Below are 13,486 nucleotides of genomic sequence, written 5' to 3'. Positions count from 1 at the left end.
ATCATATGATGTCCCAAAAACAGATACCGTTTTTGGAAAATTTACACTCGGTATTAAGAATTGTTCCAAGTCAAGTGAGTTGGGACTTAATTTTTATGAAATAATCGCAAATGAACATTCGAAATTTTATGTCTCACATTAAGTATGTATTAGTTCACAATTGTTTTTACAACACGATGTTTGTAAGAAAAATTAAAGTCTATGTAAGTTTATGAAAATTTTTTACTAATCATCGATGCCTGTTTTTGCTTCATATTCCTTGAAAATTTACGCGTATTTTATATTTCATAGCTCAACTCACCTGCTCGTGAGAGCGTATTCAGACTCTGAAACTTATTTAAAGAGGAAAAAAAAATTAAATAAAGAGTTTAAAATGCTGTTTTAAATTATCTTTTCTTTAAAAAATGTCTATACCTGAGAATAAGTTCATGTTTTCATATCGCGTTCTGGCAAACAATGAGGACACCACCAACGATCGTCACACAAACCTCATGGCAACTCGCGACGCGCTTTACCCACATGATGTACTAGAAAAGACCGTTTTGGTCCCGGACTAAAAGCATTTGCCCACCCCTGATTTAAACCCTGAGGGAATAATTAAAAAATTGGAGATCATCCTTACAATCATTCAAGTAAGACAACAAGTCTTACTTGAATCTGTGTTTTATACTCTTAAGCCAGCAATTTTGTGTATATAATTTTTATATCTTAAACTGAGGATGCTTGCAAGGCAGAAAGCTAGAAGACCTTTAGAGCAAGAATTGAATTTTTGTTGTACTGGCTGTTGCCTCCTTTGTCGCTAATAAAGATACTCGCAGGTCTCTGCCAGGCTCTTCCCACGGTCCTGGAAAGGACTTAACAGTCATCTTCTGATTGCCAATTTATTTAGTAGCTATATTATAAAGCCAGCTTATTTAGTGGAAGCATGCTCTGTGTGTGTCTTAAAAGATTTTAAATGATTCATGTTTCCTTATACTTGAGCTATTTTTGTTTGTGATTGCCTTCGTTTTGTACAAGTCGATTCTTCCAAATGGGTGATTTCCATGTCTTAGAAGCGGCTGTTTCCAACCATGGAAATAAAGGTTTTTTATAGTTTTACCAAGGTGTGGTTCTTCCAAGTCAGAATTTATCCTAACACATCCTGAGTTGATGTTCTTGGTGATGTGTGACTAAATAATAGATAAACTCAGCAATCCTTTTGCATGCCGATTAGGCAATTCCTCAATCATTTGATAAGAAAAAAATAATTCTTAGCTATGAGCTGCACTAGCTACGTAAATTACTTAAAATGAGTTTTGATTCATCAGTTTCCTTTATGACGATGAAAGATGGTAATTTTACATAAACGAAGCATGTGACGGCAAAATTTACCCAAACACCATTGGTAATCTAAGAATAGTGCTGAAAATGTGATATTAGAAATAAACATCAGTGTGTGTGCTCCTTATTTGCAAAACAGAAATTAGTATCTACGAATGTCTAATAAATAACTCGAACATTAATAAAAGACTGACCAGGTTGAGTAAAAGAGGAGGTTGCAGCTGTGCGTATAAAGCGCGTGGGACAGGCTGTAACGTATGTGTATTGCCAGTTATGTTTTCAGTGACGTTTGAAGGATAGGTAGCATCACCACGCAGTAGAGTTTTACGTCACTTCCCTATTTCTGTTACACTAGGATTTTTTTCAGTTTCCCCAGCAAAAGTTCATAGCATCAAAAACAAGTGTTGTGATGTAATTAAAAATTAACAGGGATGGAAAGTATGATAACATATGATTAATTAAGTTTCGGAATTAGCGATATAATTACCACCACTTATGAAAATTCATGTTCCCTTATACTTGAGCTATTTTTGTTTGTGATTGCCTTCGTTTTGTACAAGTCGATTCTTCCAAATGGGTGATTTAGGATACTGATAAAATTAGGATACTGTATTTAGGATACTGATAAAAGATTTTCAAAAAAAAAAAAAAAAATGGCAAGGGATACCGTGAAGAACAGTGGAAGAACATGCTACATCGTATGTCAAATTTCAGTGGAAAAGAAATGCTTTGTTAATAGTAATAATAATAAAAAAAATCTGAAAGTTTTCAGATTTTAAATTACGTCCAAACGGGCGTTTTTTTAACATTTTGTGTATTACTTTAATTTATTAAATATCATGTTCTTCGCACATAAAACAAATTCCAAGGACCATTTTATACCGCAGTCGCCAGGAGCGGATAGGCAAAGTTTGAACGACGCGGCTAGTTTGCATAAATGTGTCGGCACTTTCATGCAAATTGATTAATGTTCGTCCAGGTTGCAAGGATGTTCCGGCATTAAGTCACAAAGGTGCGTGATACTTTTATGAAGATCAGTATGTACCAAAAGAATGCAACCTTCATTGAGATTCAGGAACACTCGAGTGAAGATCTAAATAAACAGCCATGGCCTTGAATAAATGCACCGGCATCTTTCTTAAGTTAACCATTGTTTATCAAGACATAAGGAGTACCTGGCATCTTTATGTTTTTCAGTTTACTCCATGAAGAATGCAATTTTCATCAAAATATCGGTGGCCCATGTGAAGAGCTAAGTGAACAGACGTCGATTTCAGTAAAGGTACGGGCACCCTTGGGAATTTAAGCTCATACATGAAAAACGCAGCCTTCATCAAGATTCTGGGTGTTTCTGTGAAGATCTACGGGCATATTCCCCGAAATGAATGAAGGTGTGCCGGATTATTTCAGTGAATAGTCACTGACGTATATAAAGTTGCCAACATCATTATGAATTTCATTTCATAACTTAGAGAGAGCTAGTCACATGAAAGCGCCTGTACCTTATTTGTAATGGTTTCTGTTTTGGTGAAATCTTTATCATAAAGGTACCTTTAACGAAGTAGGCCACTGTTCGCCGTGGATGCCGGGGCATAAAGGTGCCTGCACCGTTATAAAGTCGGAAACATTGTAAAGTTCAGTTTATAACCTGAAGGAAGTAATTATCGTTGAAGTGCTGCTACCTTTATTACAGAACATCTTTATTAGGAGTTATCAGGTTCAGTGTTCCTCCTTACTTGCTTTGGGAACATTAAATGTCTTGACTCGGAACAGGGAGCTTACTAAAGCTATGTTCAATAAATTTGGGAAGTAGACAAGGTACACAGGAAGGGTATACGAAACCCTTTATTTTTCTTTCTTTACAATGATTTCCGGACTTCGGAATACAGAGACCAACCACTTGTGGTCTGAACGTAAGAATATAAAAATATTAACTAAACTCTAACTAAACTTAACTTTGGATTAATCAAACAAGTGCCTACTCCAAAATTGGCCGTATATTAGCAAAAAGCCGTATGTAGTACAGAGAACTGCTAAAACTACGATACGTTTAAAGTTATCAAGAGGATTAAACCTCTGGCCTTGAAGGCAACCAGCAACCGAGTAAAACTGCTATGGCAAGCGGCCTGCTCCTAATCACTCCTTCCTCTCTCTTGCTTGGCAAAAAACCACAACTTAAGTACTTGGCGTTCGCAAGACAAATTTGCATAAATAAGTTAAAGCTTTTAATTCTGGCCGGAAGTAGAAAATAAGAAGTGATAGTAAAGATTTAAAATAAAATAAACGTTAGTAAAACTTAAGATCCTTACAGAGTTTTAGCAAAATCCCCTCGTAAAGACATCGGTACCATTATAAAGTTTAGTTAAGTTAAACAAAGCACTTGGCGTCAAGGCGCCGTAGCTATTATTCGTAGCAACTTTATTATGGTTTCTGTATTGGCGAACAACCACCGACCTGCGTAATGATGCTGCATCTCTTAGTAATAAGGCATACTTATAGCCACTGGCGCCTATAGATATTTTCCGAACTCTCGATAGGAGCTCTACTGCCCCTGGCAGCCGCCATGTTGGATTTCCCTGTCAAAACAGTATGATTGTTGTATAGTGTACATAAATAACTTAGACAGTTTTGCAGTTATTTTAATACCAGTTTCTATTTCCAACAGTATGAGTTACCAACCGCAGAAAAGAGTTTACTTTACCATGTGAGTTACGATGATTGGATTTTTATCGTTAGGACCTTTAGAAAGCACCATTATGTAAAAATTTTCGAGCACCAAAAATTTTTTTTTAAATTTTAATTAAGTGATTCCAAAATAATAAACAATAAAAGTTCTGGCTTTTTTTTTTTTTTTTTTTTTGTTACCCATATGTACTTGGCAGTGGCGTAGCTAGGGTGGGGCAAGGGGGGACATCTGTCCCCGGGCGCACCATCCAAGGGGCGCCAAATTGATGCTACGAAATTTTTTAATGAAATGTTTTCCATTCTTGGCACACAGAAAGGTGCGCAAATTCTTCAGTTGTCCCCAGGCGCTGGAAACTCTAGCTACGCCCCTGGCATGTTCTTTGTTACCCACATGAGTTGGTACCTACATGTACGTGAAGGTTTGTTTAAGACCAGATATACACAATGCCCATATAACGTAATCCGATTAAATACAAGCTTCAATAATTCCAACTCAAAAAGAAAAGTTTATTTCACAAAGTATAGCCAATATTTTGAAGAAAAGAGTATATGCGGCTTCGGCTTAAATGTGTGTATGTGTGTGTGTGCTTTATTGCATCATATCTGGAAAAATTATGATGTTCTAATCGCGTTAGGAGATACGGATTACTCAATTGAAATTAACTATCATATAATAATTTTTACAGTATTTTTAGGACTGTTTTAAGCTAATTATGTGCGCATGATCTCTAATAATAACAATCTATATTCCATTTAGGATACTGATAAAAGAAAAATCTATTGTTTACAAATTAATACACTTCTTATAACAGAAAGCATAACCTCCAGTGTAAAGAGCAGCAAGTTCAAAGTATTTAGTCACTGTTCTCTTTATTTTTGAGGCGAAGATAGTAACAAGAATGTTATACTTCATTTCTTAAAGAAGCGATTTCGTAAAAAGCTGAAGAAAATGCTCACTTCGTCAGCAAATATCTGCATATTCATTTCAATGCAGAAAGCATTTCATGGCTAGATTACCATACAAAATTCCATTTGAGATTTTTCAGTGGGAATATGGTAAAAATAAACCCTGCGCCCCATCAGTATGTAATCTGGAAAATATGAGACTTAAATTCAATGGTGCGATCTATATACCGTGTTTATTCGCATAATAGTCGCACCCTCGTTTTGAAACAGAAAAAAAAAACATTCAAAAGTGTACAAAACTGTGAAGTACATTTCCTCGTATAATTGTCGCACTTAGACGACTTTCACAATGAAAAATTGGCAAAGAAAGTGCGACTATTATACGCGAGTAAATACGGTAGTAAATAAGTGCTTTAAAAATATACAGCTTGAAAACCATTTGCCACATCTTTAGTAGAGTTCATACTGAATGCCTTTTCTTAATTCCTTTACCATATGCGTATTTAGGCAAAGAAAAGGCCTCAAAACATTTTATTAGTCCGAAGGGGCAATTTGCCCTGAAGGACTATTAATTTCGTTTTGGCATTTCGAGTCGAAAATTTTAAAAGGCCGTATCACTTTTCAAACCATTGCCACGATATGTTATCGCCCTGCCTTATATTTAAAGAAATTAGATCATGAATAATAAATGTATATATGTTTCTCACACTGTGATAAAACAACGGTACCTAAAGCCATCAAAATTTAAATAATGTAATCTTCCATAGAATATGGGCATGTGGATGCCCTAATTTAAATTTGAAATCTGTTTCATTATCGTTTTCCTATTTTGTAACACTTCAGCGAATTTTTAATTAAAAAAAACTGAACGATTTCAAAGCGAGCAATCGCAACACTGTACGGAAAAAATAAATAAATAAATAAAAATAAAAATTAAAAAAAAAAAATAATAAAAAAATGTCTTTGTATATAATAAAATAAAAGACTCTGTATTGGAAATTTTAAGATATACTCATTTTAAAATTAATTTGCGACATTGCTCTTGAATTGAATTTTATAGCTTGAGTACGCAGAACATGATATTTAATAAATAAACGTAACACACAAAACGTTCAATTACGTCCCTTTGGACGTTTGGACGTAATTTAAAATCTGAAGCATTTCAGATTTTTTTAGTTTTTTCCCTTAAAGCTTAAATTTAGTTTTAATCCTAACGAAAGATGCATATTTATTTTAGGAATGTCAAAAAATTGCTGAAGGCAGCTAAAATAATGTGGAGCCGTGTTGTTCAGTATAGCCACTCATGGCTAATGAAAGAACTTGAATCCTTGAATGAAATACTTGAAACGTGACTACTGGGCTAGAAACCATCTTAAATTTATATTTAATTATTTTAACCTGTTAAAAAAAGATAAATGTTTTTCATTATTAGGATCTGAAATTTCATGATTTTAAAATTATATCCCTTTCGTGCGCCCCCTTTCGCTTTTACCCTTTTATCTTGTCTAAGATGCTTTTAAGTTGCTCAAATAGAGGAGATCTTCTTCTCATGTTACTTCTGTTGTTCTTCTTTCAGTGTACTTTTGTAGTTGCTCTATTTATAACAAAAGCATTTGTTTTGAAAGTGGATTCCTTTCTATAGGGGGTATATATGTCTGTTCACAACACCTGGAAAAAAAAGGGGGGAAAACTATCACTTGAACCCCAGCTCTTTGATGAAGGTAAGAGATTCTGTCTCTAGGAGCATCAAGATTACCAGTTCATTCTATGGTCTTCATCACGAAAACGGGGTGTGTGAGGATAAGAATTTGGCTAATATACTCAATATAATCATCTTTTCATGTTACATTGTTAGGCCATTAAATTAGCCATCCCATGTCCAGATAATACATTTATTTCTATATTCTAACTGAGATTTCTCCTGGAATATATATTTATATATTCATGTTCAGTTGATTATTTCTATTTAATTCATGTTCGGTCTTTTAATTACTCACAAAATAGTTAACAAATAAATCAGCGTTAATATTTTTTTTTTCGTCGACCATTATTTTCCTTTTACAACCTATAAGTACTTTGTTTTAATTTAATTTATTTTATTTTAATAAATTTGTTCAAAGCTTTAATGGAAATGGTATAGATAAATATTTTTTATATTTTTTTATATTTAAACTAAAAAAAAATAATAATAATCATTCCGTTTCTGAACAAGCATCAACTGATGTATGCGATGTATATTTGATTCTAGATAAATGATGATATATATGTCGTATATCAATACTGTACATCAATATTATACATCAATATTGATGTAAAGTGGCGGGAAAAGCTCTCTCATTTATGGTATTGAGTAGAATTTGATCCGACTACTATTTGGTCAGTCTGGACTGGAATTATTAAAACTACGGAATGTTTCAAAAACACTTCACTGCAATCTTAGTTTTTTAACTACACTAATTATAATTCATTATGCATATCGACGTTTGGGCAGGTTATTTGCATTGCAAGACGTTTGGGCAGGTTATTTGCATTGCCACCTGAAGAAAATATTTTATTAAAGATCAAACATGAAAGTAAAGTAAATGCACAGCTATCCCAAATCTTCTGAAGGAAAAAAAAAAAAAAAAAATCTGAAATGTTTCAGATTACAATCTGAAATGTTACGTAATTATAAATTACGTCCAAAGGGGCGTTTTTTAACATTTTGTGTATTACCTTTCTTTATTAAATATCATGTTCCTCGCACTTAAACCATAAGATTCAGTGCAACAGCAATATCGCAAAATAGTTTTAAAACGAGCATATCTTTAGAATTTCCGATACAGAGACTCACGCGCTGGAGATAAAAATGTTTTTTCTGCACAACGTTGCCATTGCTCGCTTTGAAATCCTTGAGTTTGTTAATCAAAAATTCGTCAAAGTTTTAAAAAATAAGAAATCGATCATAAAACAAATTTCAAATTTCAAATTTGGTCTTCCACATGCTCATATTCGTTGGAGGATTACGTTATTCAAAATTCGATGACTCTATGTACCGTTATTTTATGACAATGTGAGAAATATACATACATTTACGCAGATTTTCATTATTTAATTTCTTCAAATATAATGCAGGACTCTAACATTTTATGGCAACAGTTTGAAAAGTGAACCGACATTTATCCGTCCGACGCAAAATGCCAAAACGAAACTAATAGTCCTTCGGGATTCAAATCCCTTTGGACTAAAAAACTGAAAGGATTCATATTTTCCGATGGCTTAAAATGGCGCTTTTAAAGTTTAATATGGTTTATCAGTAGAGATTTTCTATAGAGACTGCCCAAGTGTGTTGCGAAATAAATCAGAGAATATTATATGAATATACATTTAGACTAACATGAGAACGTTATATATCTTTTGTATTTTGAAAACGGAAAAAAATATTGCATAATTCTGTAAAAATATGTAATTTTTTAATTAGATAGGTCATGAGTTAAATGCATTTTTATTTAAATCAGTCAGATTAAAAGGTAAAAATAAATAAATATTCGTAAGAACTGCATGTATCGCTTTTAAATAGCGTAGTTTGTTATTCAGTAACACTCAAATTAAATATGAAAGAATAATATCTTTAACTTCTTCCGAATGGCAGCAGACTCAAATAAAAAGTGAAATAATGCAAAACCGTGTTTCAAGATTAACAGCCATTTTGGGCTAAGAAAAGAAGAAATTTTTTATAACATTGTAGAGTCATTAGGATTTTTATGCTGGAAACATGAAAAATATGCAGATTCGTGCTCCGGACCTCCCAAATATGCGTCGAGTGTGCTTACAGTTACAGTACGAAAGCATGCGGTAAGGAGGGAGAAAATGCGATATAGGATCTCGGTAAAAAATAAAATACTTCGGCAAAAAAAAAAAAAAAAAAAAAAGTCTACATTTTTGAATAATTAACAGTTAGTTAAAGCTTATACTTAGGCAGTTAATTAAGTTACGGAAGCAGCAGAATAATAATGAGGAAATAACGAAGAAAAGAATTTCCGGAAGAGTGACCACTATTGTTCGTTCTTAACAAGGACGTACGAACAAATTCGTTATCACTCAAACTAATTCTTCATTACTGAAGTTACATAGGGTGAGCTAAATAAATGTTCAAATTTTTAACTTAAACTTTTCCTTTATAGTGGTTAGCATTGTTGACTGCCTTGTCGTTAGTCCTGGGCTGAAATCTCGGGGGAAGTCTGAATGTTTATAGGTTAGGTTACTAGGATATCAAAACACACAAGAGCTACGTGCGCAAATGGAGGAATGCCTTCGTAGAGGACTTTTCTAAGAAAAACAGTTCTTATTCATGTTACAGGCCCACGAGCGGCCGAGCGGTAAAGTCGATGAACACTGGTAGTTCGGTCCGAGGTTCGAATCCCGCGAACGGGCTGGCTGCATGGCCGTTTTCGTGGTTTTCCCCATGTGTAACTTGTATACGAGCCAGTTTCCCTTAGAAAGTCCTCCACAAAGGCATTCCTCCTACCATCCTTTAAGCAGATAGCCCTAGTGGGCTTTGCCATAATTAAATAAACCAAACTATTCATGTTACACATGGGGAAAACTAAACATGCAGTCAGACCGTTCGCCTAGAACTCAGATCGATTTCCCAGCATTCAGCGGCACTAACTGCTCGGCTACTGGTGGGGGGATGTTTATAAATGTATATTATCTGCTTGCCCTCTCGACATGTAAAGGCCTATCAAGAGCCGTGCTGGTAGTAGAAGAGGGGTGGGAGATCTTCGGTGCTGTTCCAAAAGGGTTCTGCATCAAACGAGCTGTAAAACATATGTAAACATTTGTAAAACCTGTCGCCCTACTGTTGTACTCCTGAAGAAATTTCTCGGTGATAAGATGGCTAAGTGATTGTGTATTGACCATTTCCGCCGAATTCACTGTCTGAGCATTTTAAACAGCAATTTCAAAAACAGAAAGCAAGTTTTCGTACATAAATCAGAAACTGCTCCAGTTTACGTGCGAAGATTTCAATGACAATTTTGAAATCGATGTAAAGTATTCATCGAAATTAAAAGATACGAATTTTAATTACTGCTTCAAATTTTATGTACACTTTTGGGGGGTCTTTCAAACATTTTTGGTTATTAAAATTACTAATAAATTATTCATTTTTCTGCATTTTTAATTTTATATTCATTGGGGTTTTTAAAATGATAAAACTGTGCTTAACCTCTCCCCAGAAAAAAATATGTTTGAAGTTGGTATAACGGATCTAACGTCAATTTTTCAAAATGATAAGATTCTTCGAAGACAATGAACAGTGATCATTACATATTTTGTTTTTAAACAATGTAACAATTATATGTAAAACACAGTGGGAAATAAATGTGGTGAAAGAAAACTTGCTATAATTTTTCATTCTTATATCGACGTCGAACGAATTTATCGTTCATTCAAAATTCCGTTTCTGCCAGTTTCTTAACTTATCTTATTACCGATGTTGCTCATTCTGGATCCTTTCGAAAACAGATTCATGAATAAGCAAGCATGGGAGAGGCAAGGAATGCATCTGTCGCCTTAAGCATCATTATTGCCAATATGAAAGTCATCAGTACTTGAGGCCTAAGCCGGCAGATGAACTGCTCTGCTCCATCCTGTATTTGATCAAGAACTTACCGGGGGACTTAAATCGACGACTTTTTTGGTCGCACTTCCTTTTCGACTAATTACATGAGAAGATTTTTATAAAAATGGATTTTAAGCCCCCGTTACGTTTAGATATTACAGCCAAAGAGTATAAAGGGAGATGGCAAGCTCTCGCAGGTGTAATGTAAACCAGCCTGGTTCGCCTCGGGCGACTTTCCAATCGAATCCAGCCTCTCAATTCAAGTTCTTTGATTACAGTCACAAATTTTCTTATCTCGCTTGAGGGTAGAACTCCTGACTGTGGGAGGTAGGATGGTGAAAACAGACCAGTAGCTTCTGATCACCGTGCCTAAGGAGGATTTACCTTTTAACCTAGTATGGATCCTATAAACATTTACTTTTTGCATACACCTTTAATGTATTTAAAAATATATTTATAATAATGTTTCATAATCAAATTAGAAACTATAATACTGTGGTGTGTTAAACCAATCAACCAATATGATTCAGGGTGACGCACAGTAGGAAATACTTGAAACAATTCGATTTCCAAGGCAATGTATGCAGAGTTAAGGCATAGAGGACAAAAATACAGATTTAGGGTTTTATTATATACTAATTGTACATCATTTAAAGATATTTATTAACACAAAAATAAACAATATAAAATATAACTATTCCTTCAACATAGATAAAAAGTTAAAATTGCTCACATATTATGTATTATTCATCTTTTAAACACATTTTTAAAATAAAAATTAAACAAAAAAGTATTAGTATTCATTCAATACACACTAATAAAATTTTAATGAAAATAAATAAAATTTAATAAAAAAATAAAATTTTAATGTGAACCTTGTCCCTGTACCGCTCTAAATATTCCAATATTAGGGATATAATTTCTAACTTCCAGTTTGACACATGATTCTGAATATTCAGTTGTGAAACAACTTCTTTGTAGACTCAAAATACTTTTCGTATGAGAAAGATTTGTTCTCGCAGATATGTGGGACCAAAAGTGGAAAGCAGAGCCCATGCAATTTTCTTCAAATAATTAAATCTCTCCGGCATTGACATCCAGCAATTTAAAATAGCTGTCGATTTATCGTTGGAGTTATCTTCCAGATTTTTTCGTAATTCCATAAATTTTGCTTCCCATAATTCTGAAGATGTTTGTTCAACAAGTTCCATTTCAAAATTATCAAATTCCATTCACTCAAAAATTGAGAGCTTGTATGGGATTATGAATGGGTCTATTAAATCTGGTTTGATGAAGAAGAGAAATGTAGGCATTTAAGCTTCAAAGTCTTTGCAACTTTTGGAAACTTCTTCCTTCAACGTAGATTTAAAGTTCATCTTTGTCTACAATCGATGTGTTTCCAAGCACTTTACATTGGTAGGTATTTATAGTTACTAGTATTTAATATCACGGGAAAATATATTTAATTTTGTAGCAAAGCCTTTCCAATATTCAAAAATTTCAAGCAGTGTTTGCCCCTTCCTTGCTGTTCTTAAGTCCTTGAGATGTTTATTTATATCGGTCAGAAACATCAATTTTCATAACCATTCCTTATTGTTGAATTCGAGGAAATGTTGATTCTTCTCGCTATGAAAAACTTTAAAGTGATCCTTACATGACACAAACTTATTCAAGACATAACCTCAATTAAGCGAATGGACATGGCTGTATAATGGAAGAGATCCACATATTCGCTTTCCCTTTCTTCTACAAGAGATTTAAAATTTAAATTGCCTATGTACCGATGTAGAACGAGACACTGTGACTGTGAAAGTAACTAAATTAACAACAGTGTTCATTTCAGAAATTAAGCGCTGTGACGAAATTTTGGCAACTAAACTTTCCTGCCGGCGCAGAGAGGAGAGACAAAGCGATATATCTGTGCCTGATAACTTTGTAGAGTGTTGTGGAGTGCCACTGAGAATTGTTCCGACGCCTGTACTAAGATACATATAATAGTCTCCAAGTAAACTTGCCAAGTGAAAAAAATAATAATAATAAATAAAACTAATGCTAAAAAAACTGAAAGATTTCAGATTTTACATCACGCCCAAAGGTGTTTTTTTTTTTTTTTTTTTTTTTTTTTACGTTTTGTGTGTTATTTTTATTTATTAAATATCATATTCTTCACACTTAAACCATAAATTTCAGTTCAACAGCAATACTGCAAAATAATTTTAAAGTGAGCATATCTTTAGAATTTCCGATACACAGTCTCGCGCGTTGGAGATAAAAAAAAAAAAAAAATTTTAGAGTGTTGCCATTGCTCGCTTTAAATTCGTTGAATTAGTTAATGAAAAATTCGTTTTTTTATGAAAGTTTTACAAAATATGAAAAGGATAATAAAACAAATTCCAAATTTGGCCTTCCAAATGCCCATATTCGAGTGGAACCATACGTTCTTCAAAATTTGATGGTTCTAGGTACCGTTGTTTTATCACAATGTGAGAAACATACATATATTTATGCACATTACTTTCATTATTTAATTTGTTTAAATATAATACAGGGCGATAATATTTGGTGGCAATAACTTAAAAAGTGATACAATACATTTAAGTGAAACGTAATTAACTAACACCCCTTGGACTTTATTAAAAAAAAAAAAAAAAAACTTAAAATCAGGAAATTTATCATGAAGTAAATCATGCAGTTCAGATCCTTTGTTGAAAAGCAAAGGTGGTTATAACACATTTTATGGGATTTAGAGAGCAGATAGAATTTTCTGGGATTTTCTCTGTTGAAGCGGATTTATGAGTTTTTCCTTCCGTAGCAATTCAAGCTTTTGTCGATTTGGATTTACTTGATTGTGGTAAAACAATAAGCATTATCTGCTCGTGGGGAAATGCAGCTGAGTGGAGGACTTTATATGAAAAACTGGTTCTCAATTCATGTTAACTTGTTCAAACTTTAAATTATGTTTTCTCTTTT

The sequence above is a fragment of the Stegodyphus dumicola genome, chromosome 8, assembly GCF_044657685.1.
Source record: "Stegodyphus dumicola isolate Sdum_Otavi_A_Nest chromosome 8, ASM4465768v1".
Classification (NCBI taxonomy): Eukaryota; Metazoa; Arthropoda; class Arachnida; order Araneae; family Eresidae; genus Stegodyphus; species Stegodyphus dumicola.
This window is presented reverse-complemented; position numbering follows the sequence as displayed.